The following is a 15,923-nucleotide window of genomic DNA, read 5'->3' as shown; positions in this document are numbered from 1 at the left end:
GTCACGTCTTTGCCACATAATACAGAAATTTGGACATTATCAGTGGTTATGGCGGAAATGAGACTGGGAATCAAATAACTTAAAAATTGCGCCGCAACCGACTATGTGGACACAAGAAAAAATATAAAATCACAGACACATATGCAAGAAGACGAGTACGGGCCAAAATACGCGCATATAACAGTATTTGGGTTCTGCAAACATGCACCGATTTCAGATGCTAATCCACCTCATGTGGTAGATCAGCATGCTACCTTTCGATAGGTTATAGTACCAAAAGTGAGTCACCCCTCCGTTATGGTAGCAATTTTGCACGGCCAGTCTGGCAGCGACTCTGACGTCATATAAACGTCCCATGACGCAATTAAACGATGACGCATGGAAGAGCATATTTCCTAATGGTAAAATTGTGTTGTCTAGAGGAGTCTTAAACTTAAAACCATGACCATGGTTGTAAGTGCGCTTATTTCATCATATCCGATGTTTGCCTCATTGCCTGCAAAGGTGGCATCTTCCGTTTAAAGACACAAAATACTGGGATAGCAAATGTAAGAACACACTGCAAAGTACACTGAGCATAGGCTTCATGCAGCTTTGTTTTCGATATAATCAATGGCTTTTTGGAGATTTGAATGCAACGTGCACATAAGAGCATTCTGCAAAACACACGGAGTTAATCGGAGTTAATACTATTCTAACCGCTGCATGTGTCAAATTTTTACATAAATTCAACCCGGTTCCGTTGTTGTTGACCGCCGGCAGCAGGTTCCGGGACAGGAAATCGCGACAAAAAACGCCCTACCTTGTCGGGTATAGCCAGAGGGCGGGAAGGGCCAACACTGGCCAGCGCCGACTGCGCGTTACGCTCACATACAGCAGTGCGGCACGAACGGCAAACTGTGGTCCTGGGCAAGAGCCAGGCTTGTCATTGCCAGAGGCGGTGATATGACCTCTTCTCCCACGCGCTGCCACTGTCATCGGTTTCGAACAGGTACCAATTTACGTCGTGGATCGTCACAGAAGCACAGCTCGTTGCGTGCGCGCGTATTGTTCCGTCTGCGGTGCAATCGTCTGTTCTGTGCGCTGGCCTGTGGCGCTAAATGATTGCCGCAGTCGACGCGCCCCCTAAAAACCCCACATACTACCACTTCTCTTCAGTGTGCTGCTTACAAATACAATGGCAGACAAAGATGCACACGCCGAATGGTGCTCTTGAAAAAAAATGTCTACGAGGACGAAGTCTCGCTGTCAGTGCAACGACGGCGGCATTAGTGTTCACGCCTCACATGCGTCGATATCCACAGTGGTTTCGTCCCCCTTACCCTGTGGCATTGTAGTCACCATTCCACCACCGGCATCTCATGGCGTTATTTCTGTACCCTTTGCGTAGTGTTTTCGGAGTCAAGATGGGACTGTTTGATGCCTGTCCGTGGTTCAAATGGCGTCTTTTTCAATGTGCTAGAGACTATTTTCAGTTTCTTACAAGATTCGTGTAGTCACAGGTACGGAAAGGATTGACTTACTGCACAGCTGAATTGTAATGTAATCCTTAAATGCATTCACACTGAGCTGTTTACCAAATGAGGGTTATAGTGTGGAGATTGAATTATGAACCATCCCAACTTTGTGATTCAGTCCGGACTGTAGCTATTTGTCATTCACAAAGCCCCTTCTCCTCCACTTCAAATCCTTCTATCGCTAGAAGCATGTGAAGCACGTCGCGCAGATGGATCGAACTTGTTCCGCTCCACGATCTTGTCTGATAGGCTAGGATGCTCAATATTTTCGCGTGATTTAACAGTTGCTTGGTCTGCACTTTTTCTCGACGAATTAGCCCTTTTTTGTTCAAAACACCCACGTCTGAGGAGACAGTATTCCTGTAATCATTCATTCGTAGTGCGCAATCATCGTACCATGCATCGAAGCCGCCTGCCTTAATCTACGCCGGGAATGCACATCACGTGTCCATATATCACGTACCGCGCTTCACAACTGCATCTAAGCTGTTATAATACAATGAGTGCGTGCCTTGTTATGCCCAAAATGAGATACAAGAATGAGTGCCGCAAGTTTTGATGTCCTTCCAAAGACGAATTACGGATTGGATTGAAATGATGTGTACAAGGATTGATTGAGTATCGGCTTGAAATGGTTTTAAAAGGGTTGCGTCCACCTGCATTGACTTCCAGTGCTCAGCACAGTGTTTAATGTCTTGTAAAAACAGTCTATTTTTGCGCTGAACTGTTCCGTTCAAGAACTTATCTATCCAACCATCCGACAGACAATTATCGGTCCATCAAAACAGACGGTGATCGACGAAACACGCAGCGCCCGTTCGCGAGCTGTGCGGCGGCTGCCCTGTTCAGCGGGCAGCGCGCCGCTGCTCGGGCAGCTCGGCGCGGGCAGATCACCGTTGCAGACAGCCGCTGCCGGTCCAGGCCACGGCTGCCGACCGGCTGATTAATTATCGGGCGATACTATCGGCAGTGCTGCACGCACGGCCCGCGGCCACCGGCCGGCCGGCACCGCATCTCGCCGGAGAGGCCGCCGGCGCAGGCCGGACTGGCCCCGGCTGAGTCGGTACGGCCGGCGGGCCGACGCTCAGGGTCCAGTGCCGTGTCCGCGCTGTCGGAGCGGGTGCAGTTATGTCGAGATGCCGGCTTAGGCATGTGCCGCGCGCTTCGTGAGTTCAGCTCGTGTGTTGTAGGGACCTCCGGTAATTTCAGGTAGAATGCAGAATACAAATAACCCACGTGGATGGGTGGGCTTTTAGTTCTTTTGATTGCTTGTGCTTGATTTACCGTTGAAGGTGCATGTGCAGTGAACGCATTGAATTGAATTGAATCCCAAAGCAAAACAACAAAAGCAGATGGCAAACAACGGATGGCAAAATGCGTACCAGCGACACTTAATAGAATCTCTCTCACAACTGGGGCGAAGCCGCCTGGATCAGGCTGATGATTGATCCTAGTGTTGGGAACAAGAAACAGGTCGTCGTTCCATCTGAGTTCAAAGATGGATGTATTTGCGACACGCCGGCACGCGGCAGCACAACAGCAGCCGTCACACAACGGGTGAACCGGATCGGACCTGATGACAAATCAACAGGCCTCTTGAACAACACATGCCAGCCGAACGCCAATAAACACGACAGGCATCGGGATGGGCTCGGTCGGTGTGCAGAAGTTGCACGCGCAACATACGGAAAGCACGTTAGTGCATGTCCAAGTCCAGTATCAACCATGCCCATGTGTCGCCTGGCTCAGATCTGCGCGCCAGCTTCCCAGTCAGGTCATGTGGTCACCAGGTACAAGCGCAGCTCACTTGTTCACATCCAGGGGTCAAGTGGGTGCATCTTAAAAAGTTGGTAACATCCTTCATGCCAACATTTACCGCAACGTTTCATCTAAACTGCGGTCGGGTTTGAACCCACATTGTGCACAGGCTCGTAGGTGTTCATTTGCACGTGTGCACCGTCTTTTGCCGGACACATGTTTGGCACTGAACCTTGCAGCACCAGACGAACTTGCACTGGCAGCGTTCATTGACGGTGATGCGCTGGGTGTTGTAGCCCCGGCCACAACAGAGCAGTCCGCAGCCGTCGGTGCCTTTTGAAGTTCGCTCACACGCGCGACCAGTTGTTCCTGCGGAACGGTGAGTTGCATGGACAGCTATTCTCCCAGCCATGGCTTGCAAAAGGCGAGCACATAAATGACAAAACCGACGTGATGGCCTTGCGGCTGTCACAAAAACAGCGATTGCTACAGGAAATTCCGACTGGTTCACGGTCGAAAAATTCCCCAGATGTCCATTGTCTGCTGGCAATGCCGAGGGTCAAAATAACTAATTTCGTCGAAATGCTTTTCATGACTCGGCGTCGCCCTGACAGACATGGCTTGCGGCCGGTGATGGGGGCCGCACTAAAGGTCAAGCAACGTCAGAGAGCAGGACGGCCGCGCCGTGCATTGCGACGCGTTAAACCTTTGCCACCAAATCCTGTCGTTGACCTGGAACTAAACTATCGGATGGTAGGTGTCAGGGCTCACGCAACAAGCATCTTGACAGGCACTACTTAACGTGATCTCAAATCCCAGAAATCCACCCATACAATAAGCTTCCGAGCAAATCTAAAAGCGCGCCTCGGCATCAGAGCACAAGTGCCCTGTCTCGCGACGTGTCTGAACCTCCTGCAGAGGTCACCACTGACCAGACGATCCGAGCGCTTCGTTCCTCCTGCAGTAGTCCGGACTCTCCTGGATGTAAACCAGATCGTTGGCGGTCGGCCTCCTGTACCGGCCGGTTTTTGACGCGCAGCCGGCCCGCGGCGACTGACCTTGACCTCCCGTCGCTCCGTCGTACTTGTCCTTCAGCGTGTCACCTGATGACACAGTCGACATCGGCTTGAATCAGCATGTCACGCCCAGCATCGGTCGCCCTTCTGGACGGCCAAGTGCCAGAAGGCCTTTGAAGGCTCAGGAGGGCCGGCGTGCTGTCCGGCATTGACTGACCGCGTGTGGTCAGCGTTGTGTTTTCACGCCCCCGGCTTGAAAACACCCATAGAATGCCATATTTACGGTGGGAAGAGTACTACGTGGAAGGAAGTGGTGCAGGTTGCTCATGAAGGTGGCTGCTCATGCATGCTCATTGATAAAAATATACCGCGGTGTATTTGGGGCCTTTGCCAGACGCGCAGATTGCAACTGTTCTTTATGGGATGTCCCAGAATTACACTGGAATGATAACAACTTCTGGTTAATGGCGTGTACCCTAACCGAAATGTGGATAATGAGAGCCGTGACACCCTTTGCGACCTTAATTGAAAGGAGTCTGCAACAGAAATGAGCGAGCACCATCAAACTCCACTGCAAAACCAAACGTCATCTGCATATAAATCGATTAAGGGATCCTTCGCAAAATCATAAAAGCAACGTCACTAGTCTCAACAGCGATGACCGAATGCAACGCGTGATATACTACAAGGCTGACGAGGTGTTCAACACGATCATAAAAACAGCCCAAATGATGACAAAAACAACTAAGGCATGCCGCTCTCACATATGAATGGCAACGCCCAAACACAGATTTTTGGCTTCGTGGCGCAAGTTGCACTGACATGATAATAACAACCCTATTAAGGACGTTTAACCATGCATTTTTCAGGAGGTGCTCCTAAAAATCACCTCCAGGAAACACAGACGATGCATAATGCGTTAAACCGTTACAGCAAACACCAGAGTACTGCCTCTTGTCATGACCCATGGTTGGCTTTCCCTCCTTGGGGTATTAGAGAAAGCCACCCAACCATGAACATTCAAAGTCATGAACAACTTTTGTGTTAAATGGAGCAGCATACTGGCCGGTGAAGACTGCTGCCCAGCCGCTCAGCTCTCTCCTATCTGCGACTTGTATTGACATGGTTTTCCAATGATAGTACTGTGGTGAAGAGTTTTTGCATGCCAAGGGTTGTCGTGTTCTTTTTTCTAATGTTTGTAAGGCTGACTAACAGTAAGTTGCAAAATTTTTAACAAAAGTTTCAAAATTCGCGTTGCCTGACTCTAAAAAAGTATCTCTAAAACGAAGTCAAGGTAAAAGCGTATGCTTATGATAGCCTGCAATGTCGACTGAATATATGCATATCATATATGATTTACCAGACAAAATTAAATGTTTAACGCGAAGGTTCGAAAGGCTGAGAAAAGGTTGAGAGCGGAGATTTAGGCCTTGATATCCGAAAGGTGTCCCACCTTGAAGGTTAATAGCTCCGGAAATTTTCGACATGAAACACTGAACCAAGTTGGAACAAAACGGCGTTAAGGTAATTTCACCGTAACAAGCGCCACGGCCAGTGCATACATACCAAACTACAGCGTGCATTTCAACTGCCCCCCCCCCTCCCCTTCGTCCCACATGCGCTTCACTGAGCTCAGTTCGTCACAGGACCTGTCTCACGATTGCAAGACCTGCATCACCGCCGGGGTGCACGTGTCGGACTGGATCCACTCATGCGTCGCTCGGACTTGCGGCTTCAGATTTTTAAGGCCTGTGGGCGGCTTTTGGTGGACTTGGTCCTTCAGATACCCACAAGGAAAAATTTGGGGGTGTTGAATCGAAGCAGCGCGCAGGCCAGGGAATCGCCGTCTTCTTGGAGATAACACGACCTCCAGTCAAAGCCAGCTAAAAGCTTACCTGTCAACGTGAATATCGCCCTCTTTGAAACCAAGCTGGCTGAATAAGGATTTTTAAGTTTTCTCGTAGTCAGTATGGTATTTTTTGCCTGGAGATAGCTGAGAACGTTTTTTTTTTTTTGTTCCGTGTAAATCCAGGACATGCCGCAGAAATCTCCGTACGGGCTAATCCGTAGTTCTCCCTCAGCGTGGCTATTTCTCTGGAGCGATTTTCTTGTGTTGGCGGTGGCGAACGTCATTCCAGGATTTTTTAACATTCCAGATAGCTATCACAGAATATCTGGCGGCCGAACGCGGACAAATTTTCACATCTATTTTCTCGTATCAACTTCACGTGACGTGCAAAATATGTGTTACGTTTTGCGCAGGTGAGAAAGAAACGTGGTACCTTTTCACGAGACGTCCCGTATATGCGCTGATGTTGCTTTCTGAGGCGCTCCCCCACCAAAGGCAGGGCTGCAGGCCCCAAGCCCTCAGGGAGAGGCTTTACACTCACCTCCTAACTAAGCCCCTCAGCTTTGATAAGTAGGCCAACTCCGCGGTGAAGTCCGATTTGGGGTATGTAAGGTCGTGTTCCGCTTGCTCGCGGACCCCTTAATAAAGTGCACGTGACGCGACCTCTCCCTAGGGCGAAACAGAACGCCGACTGCCCCTCCCCCTTCCGACAAGGCCGGACTCTCGCTCTCATAGTACTTTAGCTCACCCTGATCTACCAGCGAAGCGAAGTGGACGTTGGTACATCCCAAACGAGCAGACTGAATTTCAACCTCTCATGACAGACACCAGAGTCCCAGTCCGCTCGGGGCAGGGTGTTGTAGCTGGAATTCCTACGAAACGCCAGCGTCGAACAATGACAACCGACGCAAAGCCTCCGAGAACATGACCTGTCAAGCCCACCTGACCCAGAGGTCAGAGGTCCCCAGAGCCGCGCGCGTGACAATGTTCCTCCGCTCCGGTCACACTCACCGACTTCTCTGAAGGCGGGCAGCCGCTGCCAGCAGGTCACGGTGGAGCAGGAGCCCGATACGCCGTGACACTTGCAGTTGACCTTCGTCAGGTTGATGACCGCCTGCAGATGATACACGGTGAAGGAATGAGTTCCGCTGGAAATTCCGAGCAAGCTACAGCGCTCATTGCCTGTGGTCAAACATGTGTGGCCCATGTCATAGTAGGATTGCGTGATCCTGGTTATTTATGCGCCTGGCTGGTAGAGATGATCCCTAGTTGGCTTTTTCCATCCTGGCGAGTGAAACACAACTTAATCCTCTTGGAAAAGGACATAATCCTTATGGAAGGTTAATGGCATAAGTTAGATGTCCCCAAGCAAGTGGTCGTTTTATTTGATATGGGATGCTTGCAGGTCACGTTTTTCCATCCCAGATCATGATGGAGTGTAGTCTTTGTTCTTGAGTGATTTTAAGCTGCTTTAAGGCATTTTTCACTTCCAGAATGAATAAAAAACAGCAGACACAATGATACCACTGCCCCACAAACACACGCTCAGACTCGCGCCAATATAAACGAGTACATGCCGCTCTCATGGCTGCAGTCTTCCGAAGCGCACTGAGCCTATGAGGGAATGTGAAGCACACGGCCTCGTAAATTTGAATGCGAAACTCTCGGTACGTTGGGGCTAAACCCATTTCTTACCACGTTTGTTCTCGTGTAAACCGGAGTTCCGAGCGGCATTACTTTATGAAAGCCCCAGCTAATTTCCATCAACATCTGTTTCCTCGCCCACTGCCCCGGCTTAAGCCGCGCACATTCTCCGATCCTGTACAAGGAGCGACGATGGGTGACAACGCCTCCAAGAACAACATGCCTAGTGCCATGTACACACGCGGAAAACAAAATGGTCTATACAGCTTCCGATTGCATGCTTTTAGGGGCGCAGTTTCCTATTCAGTCAGGGGGGGGGGGGTTCAGCCCCCTGTCCCGCAACTTGAGCTTTAGCATCCCCCTAACTTTGGGAAGAAAGTGGGCAAAAACCCATGTTGAGAACTGTTTTTTGGCATATTCTGGGGGCAGGTTGGGTAATTTTTCGCTGTTGAGCTCCCAACTCATTTTGCGAAACTACACCCCCATGTGTTTTTTATGCATTTATTGGGATTAGAACCCGAGCCACTTACCCAGAAGCATGAAGATAAGAGGCATACTAAACACACGTCCATCGTTGGGTTCTCACGTTTACAACTCCTTAAACGATGAGCTAGACAATACGAGGAGCATAAACATTGCGATTATGTTCAGAAACACAACATCCATTCCCATCTAATCACTTTATTGGCGCGATAGCATCTGGACACATTATCGCACCATTACCGCACTGATTGAGAGATTTTACGACTGCGGAATATCCGGTAGTAAAAATATAAATACACCAGGCATACCAAGCCAGAGACCGTCGTAAACTGGCTATGGCAGCACTAAAAGCATGAGAGCGTGAGACCAGGCAAAGCGCGATAAGTTTCCTGCTCTTTCAACACCTGTCTTCCCTGACACCTGACCCGGAACTGCAACTTGGCGTCTGACCCGGAACACGTGACCTGACTTCTGACTCGGGACAACGTGCATCCGCATAACGTGCATAGACGGAGTGAAGTCATCCGCTTGGGCTTTTTACTAACGGCCACCGCTATCTGGATTGGGTCGACGAGATGCACGAGGCTCTATAGCAGCACCTCTGAATGAGCATCGGCAAGGCTATGCCTTATTAATGCTGCTGAACACGAACCCGGCGCACCTGCGGCATTCGCGATCGCCGACATCGTTGAGGCCGAATGACCACTCCCGAGAATGCCCGCAAAAAGCGGATCGCTGCCCGTTGTACTCGCCGTTAATCATTCAGAGCGTGCCAGTGACTTCCTCCTGGCTAGAGTCGATCGGGGAGCAGCTGGCATGACAGGATGTGATTTGTGGCGTTTGAAATGAAAACGTATGATTAAGTACATCCTTGCGTGCGTTTCTCAGAAGGATGCACGGCCGCATACGCCCTTACGACGGCAAGAGGCCGCTGGGTTATTCCATGGAAGATCGGCACGGACATGCACTCGAGCGTGCTCGGCTGCGGAAGAGTTGTTGGTGCTACGCAAAGTCTATTTTCTGCATCCAAACATCTGAGATATATCATCATTTTTAAAGACATAATTCAAAGTCAGTTGCATTCATTCATTTCAAAACGGTTTAGGTGTGACGATATCTGAAGCATAAAAGATGTTGAAGGTTATAACATAACTATTTACGTTCAAATTTGCACGTTTGGAGGTGGCCAAGCGTGGTAATGACTGATCAAGAGTCCGATGGAAGAATGCCGTACAAACAGTAATTTTGACCGGAAAACATAAGTTATTGATAAGTAACAACTTGATAAGGCTGAACATGCAGTCCAAGCAGAAGTCTGCTTACTTAGATGCATACACCTGCAGTTCAATTTATATCTCAAGTGTGGCTCATTTCCTGTAACGGCGAGCAAAACATAGATGCCACAATCAAGGGATCACCATGACGCGACTGCCCCACGCACAACCCTTCCTCAGTCGGGGGACGGGCTGCAGCTATAACGTCAAGCAGCCAGAAGACGACACGCCGGCACCAGCCGCACCACCCACGCCACCGAGGGCGGCACGCTCCCGGGCGCCCCGGCTGCCGCCGGGCCGATCGGCACTCACGCGCCGGCCGGCCTCGTTGTTGTGCAGGTTCATGAGGGCGCGGCCCCCGCCGCAGCGAGCCGGCCCCCGCGCTGACGCTCGCGCTCGCGGATGTCGACGAAACCCTTGGTGAACCTGGCGGCGCAGTGACAGAGAGGCGGGATCAGTTCGATGTGCGTTGGGGCTTAGGTATGCCTGAGCCGCCGCAGAGGCATGGGAATCGTTCGGAGACATGTTCTGCGGTGTTGGCGGATATCCCATAGCAGTGCATCCCGAGAAAAAAACAAGAGTGTTCTTAGTTGCGCGGCTCTGTGGCAGTTATAATCATGGTTTTACGATCGCAGATGTAGTAGGCACAGCGCACACGAATGACTTCTTTGTACCAGCGCTTGTACAAACAGACACAGCGAGCCTAGTTACATTTCCGGAAACTGTTCCAGGGCTATGTTGCGCATTTCACACGTACACATCTTTACTCTCATCCAGACGTGGATTAAAGACCTAGTCGATTCGCAAAGGAATCGTAACGGCCATGCCCTATCGCACACGCATACCAATGCATCCCCTATCAAGATCGAATTCCAAGCCTGTTCCGGTTATCAGCTACCTACATGATATGCGTGTCACATTAACATCGCCTTTTCATTGCGGCTCACATCAAACCAGTTCTGGACAGCCGCAACGACATACTCAAGCAGCGACACTGGAATAGCAACACGAGCGGCACACATACTGAAGTCCTTTAAAACATTGGCATTCGCGGCCGTTGCACGCGCATTCTGCTTCGCCTGCCGCGGCACGCATGCAAGCGCGCATACTAAGATGAGCGATAAGATCGGGACCAGTGACGTCATCGCTACGGCTTCGCGGCGTGCTCGGGGCTCCACTCTACCATTGGCTGTCGTTGCCAACGATGCATTAGTGATGTCAAATGAGAAGAAAAAAAAACGCTGAACCAGCAGAATAAACGTCCGGTGAGATGGCTTCACCGGCTGAAAAATGCATTACAAATTAGGTAACTTCACTTGACGTTGGGAGTCAACAAAGGAAAGTTGAGGAAGATCCTGTCAGGCCTATTTCCCCTGCCCGGCCGTGGAGAGATCATTCAGGAATGCCCCGCAGGAGAGCAATGAGCGACACCTGAGTGGGTACGGGACTGCCGTGTCACGTCCGAGGTCAGGTCACCGTGTCGCGCTGTGAGACGCTGTCTGTGGTATGCGCCAACTGCTCGGCGTCCTCCAATCGCTTATTTGTGTTTGATTGTGACCAAATCGCCATTAAACGTTTTTGCCAAGGATTAACGAAGCTATTTATCAGCAGAATGCACTTGTGAGTTGTTGCGAAATATGAACGCCGAGCAATCAACAAAAGACGCTGGGTAGCTCAGTCTGCGCCCCACCCCCCACCCTGGCTCAGGCGGTGGGCAATGGCAGCCGGCTGACCAGCCGTGACACAGAAGCTGCCAGCAGGGGAACAGTGGCAGCCGGCTGACCAGCCCTGACATAGTGGCCGCCAGCAGGGGAGCAGTGGCTGCTGGCCGACCAGCCCTGACACAGTGGCTGCCGGCAGGTTCGGCCCCAGCTCAGTGACTCGGCAGCAGTCGTGGCCCCGATAGCGGCTTGTGATTGCCAGTAGGCGTCCGTCCAGAAGTGACTCGACTTCGAGTGGGCTCGGTTCAAGACGGTAGCTATAAGAGACAGCGACAATTGGCGGCACACGGGTACACACGGGTTCATCCATAATAGCATACCATAACATATCACACATTAACATCTTAACATGTTAATGGCACACATGTCATTCCACGCATTTGTGCTTGTAAGTTTATACGCGGCATTAACGCGGTAACCGAAAAGATGTCAATATAACTTTTGACCAGGAATTATTCAACATCTCAAGACTTTCAGCACAAACACCTATTTTACCTAGCATGACAAAGGGCAAACATTCGGGAAGCTCCTCGCTTGTGTATGCCCTGACACCGCGGAAAAGGAGGGTGGGACGGATGCTGCAGCGTTACTGATACTTCTTCAAAATTTGGTGATGAGATATTACCTCGTTGCAGTTACATGAAAAATTCATTACAATGCATAATGCCATAATGCCATTACAATGTTTCATGCAGTTTACAATTTACTTGCTTGAAATTTGTCTGGCTGTGAACTTGCCCAACCTCGGTAATTGTAATCGAAGACAAGACAAATATGGAGAAAACATAATACAACAGCCTCGGCAATTGTAGACGAAGACAGAATACAGCTCTCAGTAATTCAGATTTTTGCAGTCAAGACCAAAGCAAAATATCGCAAAGATGTAAATATTTGCTTGGGTTTATTGATGGAAACAAACTGTGCATAGTTTGTACGGTTTTCATGGCTCAATTTGTGTCTATTTAGGCCACCATGTCTTATATTGGAGTCAGGTTACGAGACAATGACACTGATCGCTTTCCGGTCGGTCGCTGGCGAAGCGGCGATACAGGACGGCTCTGAAATCCGTTAGCGAGCTGGACCGATACTTTAGCATGCACAGCGGAGTTGCTTTGCCGTCTTCTTATGCTCAAACCTGACACACGTCCTTAAAACGTCCCAAAACGGGTGCATTTGTGGTCTACGCACGAGAGTGCGCAGTCGTATGCACACATTGACTCACACTGTTGTCTACGCGAGTGTCCTTTTTCTCCCTGGTAAGCTAGTTTATTAGTAATTAGTATCTTCTCCAGATAACAATATGCTAGTTTCGTGTTGGCACGGCGCCAACTCGTCGAGATCTGAACCCAGCCTCAACCCGCGTTTTGCCTCGTCTCACCCAACCGCGTACATGCGAATGCGTAGCAATTTATGAGGCACAACGTTTAAGGCGATAAGCTTGTTTCTGAAAACTGCATACATCTGCATCAGTGGTTACAAAAGTATCGTCTTCTGGAACGCATGGAAATTGGGCGTGGCAAAGCCACTCAAGTTGAACATGTTCTTAAAGTTCAAGTACGACATAACTGGCCTGCGGCTTCATCCGCAATGATCGGAACGATGTAGTGGTCGCAACAACATGCAGTTGGCAACGTGTGTTGCCAACTCCCTTGTGGTCACCGAACGCCAAGAGCAACGTTTGTAGTTGAAGTGTCTTTGCTTGTAGCTTTTCGTGCCTAGTGATGAATAATCCGCCGTTTTCTGGGCAGTGTCCAATCCAGTCAAACTGCTAATAAAGCTCAAATGATTCCTTTGATACAGGTAATGAGCATCACACAAACTGCAGAAAAGTCGATCTTGTACACAGCTGCTCTTCTCCTAAACTGATGAACGCAATCCGATATCAGTCAGACACAGTCAGTCAGAGTGCGCAGCGCGGACTGACCTGTATCCGTATCGGATGTTGTCGCCGCAGCCACCCCAGGTCCAGTCGGGGTCAAGGTCAGCCGGTCGTGCTGACCGGGAGCAGCCGCAGGAGGCCAGCTGGCCGTCCCGACAGGCGCGTGACACCGACATCACCACACCGGCGGCTGCGATCGAGTGCGCGAACGCCGCCTCCCGGGACGCTGCCGGAGATCAGGTCAGATTAGGTCAGGTCACCACACCGGCGGCTGCGATCGAGTGCGCGAACGCCGCCTCCCGGGACGCTGCCGGAGATCAGGTCAGGTCAGGTCAGGTCACCACACCGGCGGCTGCGATCGAGTGCGCGAACGCCGCCTCCCGGGACGCTGCCGGAGATCAGGTCAGGTCAGATCAGGTCACCACACCGGCGGCTGTGATCGAGTGCGCGAACGCCGCCTCCCGGGACGCTGCCGGAGATCAGGTCAGGTCAGATCAGGTCACCACACCGGCGGCTGTGATCGAGTGCGCGACCACCGCCTCCTGGGACGCTGCCGGAGATCAGGTCAGATCAGATCAGGTCACCACACCGGCGGCTGTGATCGAGTGCGCGAACGCTGCCTCCAAGAACGACGCCAGAGGTAGAGTCAACTGCCACAGAGAAGAGAAGCGCATGTCATATATGCCTACTAATACTCATTCATATGGACAGGGCTGTGTGACACAAACGATCGTAACTTTTGTACTTAAAGTGGTATGGTCGCGAATTCCATTTCAAGCTACAATGCATCACATCAAGTTACGTATCATAAACATAGAAGGTGTCATTTGTTTCCGACCCGATCGTACACCGAGCTAAGCTTGTTCGTCCAAGATACGACACATACCATTTTGCCTTTGGCACGACAGATGCTAGGACAAGCCAAGGGTATCAAGTGGGCTAACAACAGCCCCAGGAGAAATTCACAGGTGTTTTCAGATCATTCAATCACTTGGAATGACTTGATCCAACGGAAAACAGTTTTGTCAGTTCTACACAGGGCGCTAAAATACGTGTCTCACAAGTTCATGCCGGACAACTGGGCTGGACAGGGGAGAGCGACACGGGCGGGCATGGGTCGACGCGCCGCCCCGCAGAGACTGCCACTCACGGATCTGCAGGACGGGTCCGAAGACGGACGAGTCGTCGACGGTGGAGCAGTTCCAGCGGCTGCTGCTGAACTGGTGCTGACACTCGGCGATGCCTGCCCGGGCGCCGCGGCCCACGCTCCGCATGTGGTCCTGCGGGCAGGGGCGCGCCCCCGGCACACTCAGTCGGCGCCCCCACCCTCCACCCCGGCTCCGGCAGGGGAGCAGTGGCAGCCGGCTGACCAGCCGTGACAAAGTGGCTACCAACAGAGAGAAAGAGGGGGGGGGGGGCAATGGTAGCCGGCTGACGTGACTGAGCTGGAGCCAAAGCTGCCGGTATCAGGTCCGGCTCCAGCTCAGTGATTCAGCAGCAGTCGTGGTTCTGATAGCGGCTTGTGATTGCCAGTAGGCGTCCTTGTAGTAGTGACTCGACTTCGAGTGGGTACGGCTCAGACCGGTAGCTTTAATAGACATGAGGAATTGGCGGCACACGCGTTCGGTTTTACAGTTACCTTGTCCAACTCGAAGACTGGAGATGCCCTGCGTGTGTTAGATTTTAATTAATGCAACCAATTGAACAATTGTGAGCGACTCTGCCTTCTCTTCTGCCAATGACGGAGTCTAGACGATGGATTGGACTTACCAAGTAGCATGACTGCTCCTAATTCTCACGATGCCTTTCTTTTTCCAGACGCTCTCAATTCCTGTTGCAATTTGTATGCCAAGCCCTAGCTTCAGCATGGGTCACCAATGTTCCGGAACAGCAAAAGGTCATAAAAATGGCATTTTCCCCACGGAGAAGCCGTTATAAAAGCTTGGAGGAAACGTCACGAGTCTGTGTGCGCCAGACAAAAGGTTTTGGTACACCCAAATCCGAAAGGAATTTTGGGGGTTTTGCGCTTATTATAGAATAATTGCAGCGGAGCATTCTGCTAACAATTGCACGACCCATAGCGAGCGTGTGAAGATGGCAACCAGCGTTCACAACTATTTCACCAGCGCGTCAGTTTATCAGCGAATCATGTTTTCATGATCATTAGGGAAAAATTTGTATGGGCTGACTGATGGAGCTGGCACAGCTTCCTCTGCTCCGGATTGAGGCCCTGTATCTACTGACCTGACGGAACTGGCACAGCTTCCTCTGCTCCGGACTGAGGCCCTGTATCTACTGACCTGACGGAGCTGGCACAGCTTCCTCTGCCCCGGACTGAGGCCTCGTATTTGGCCGCACAGAGGGGACGTCCCCACCATGTAGATCTGCGGGTTCCTCCAAACGTCCAGACCTTGCATCCCGAGGTTCCTGGAACAAACGGTGACATGTGTTAAGTAAACAAGGCATACCGTACTTATTCACTGTTGCTCAATTAGTGAAGTGTCGGCCACAGACCGATTCGTGGTAGGCATGTGGGCCACGGCCAAGAGACCCCGCTTACGTGGCTCGTCTTTGGTCGCCCGTTGGCTCCTGTTTAAGACAGCCAGTCTGAGGCAGGGCAGCCGCAGCATTTACAGCGCAGACGTAGCATAAGCCTGGTACGTCCAAACCTTTCGGAAAAATCCTTTTAATTGATCTGGCTCTACTGAAATTGTGGTGTCAGTGTCCTTTCAACATCCTTATAAAAACTCCAATCGCAAAATTATCCCTGCAACACATGACA

At 51.0% G+C, this 15,923-nt stretch overlaps 1 pseudogene; it reads right to left on the bottom strand.

Moving 5' to 3' along the window:
- Positions 1-2,994: 2,994 nt before the first annotated feature.
- Positions 2,995-15,672, bottom strand: LOC119091152 (protein Wnt-5a-like; annotated as a pseudogene).
- Positions 15,673-15,923: the final 251 nt, after the last annotated feature.

Source organism: Pollicipes pollicipes, unplaced genomic scaffold (genome assembly GCF_011947565.3).
Source record: "Pollicipes pollicipes isolate AB1234 unplaced genomic scaffold, Ppol_2.1 Scaffold_3321;HRSCAF=3900_pilon_pilon_pilon, whole genome shotgun sequence".
In the NCBI taxonomy this organism is placed as follows: domain Eukaryota; kingdom Metazoa; phylum Arthropoda; class Thecostraca; order Pollicipedomorpha; family Pollicipedidae; genus Pollicipes; species Pollicipes pollicipes.
The sequence above is the reverse complement of the archived record's forward strand: the minus strand, read 5'-3'. Positions and strand labels throughout refer to the sequence as shown.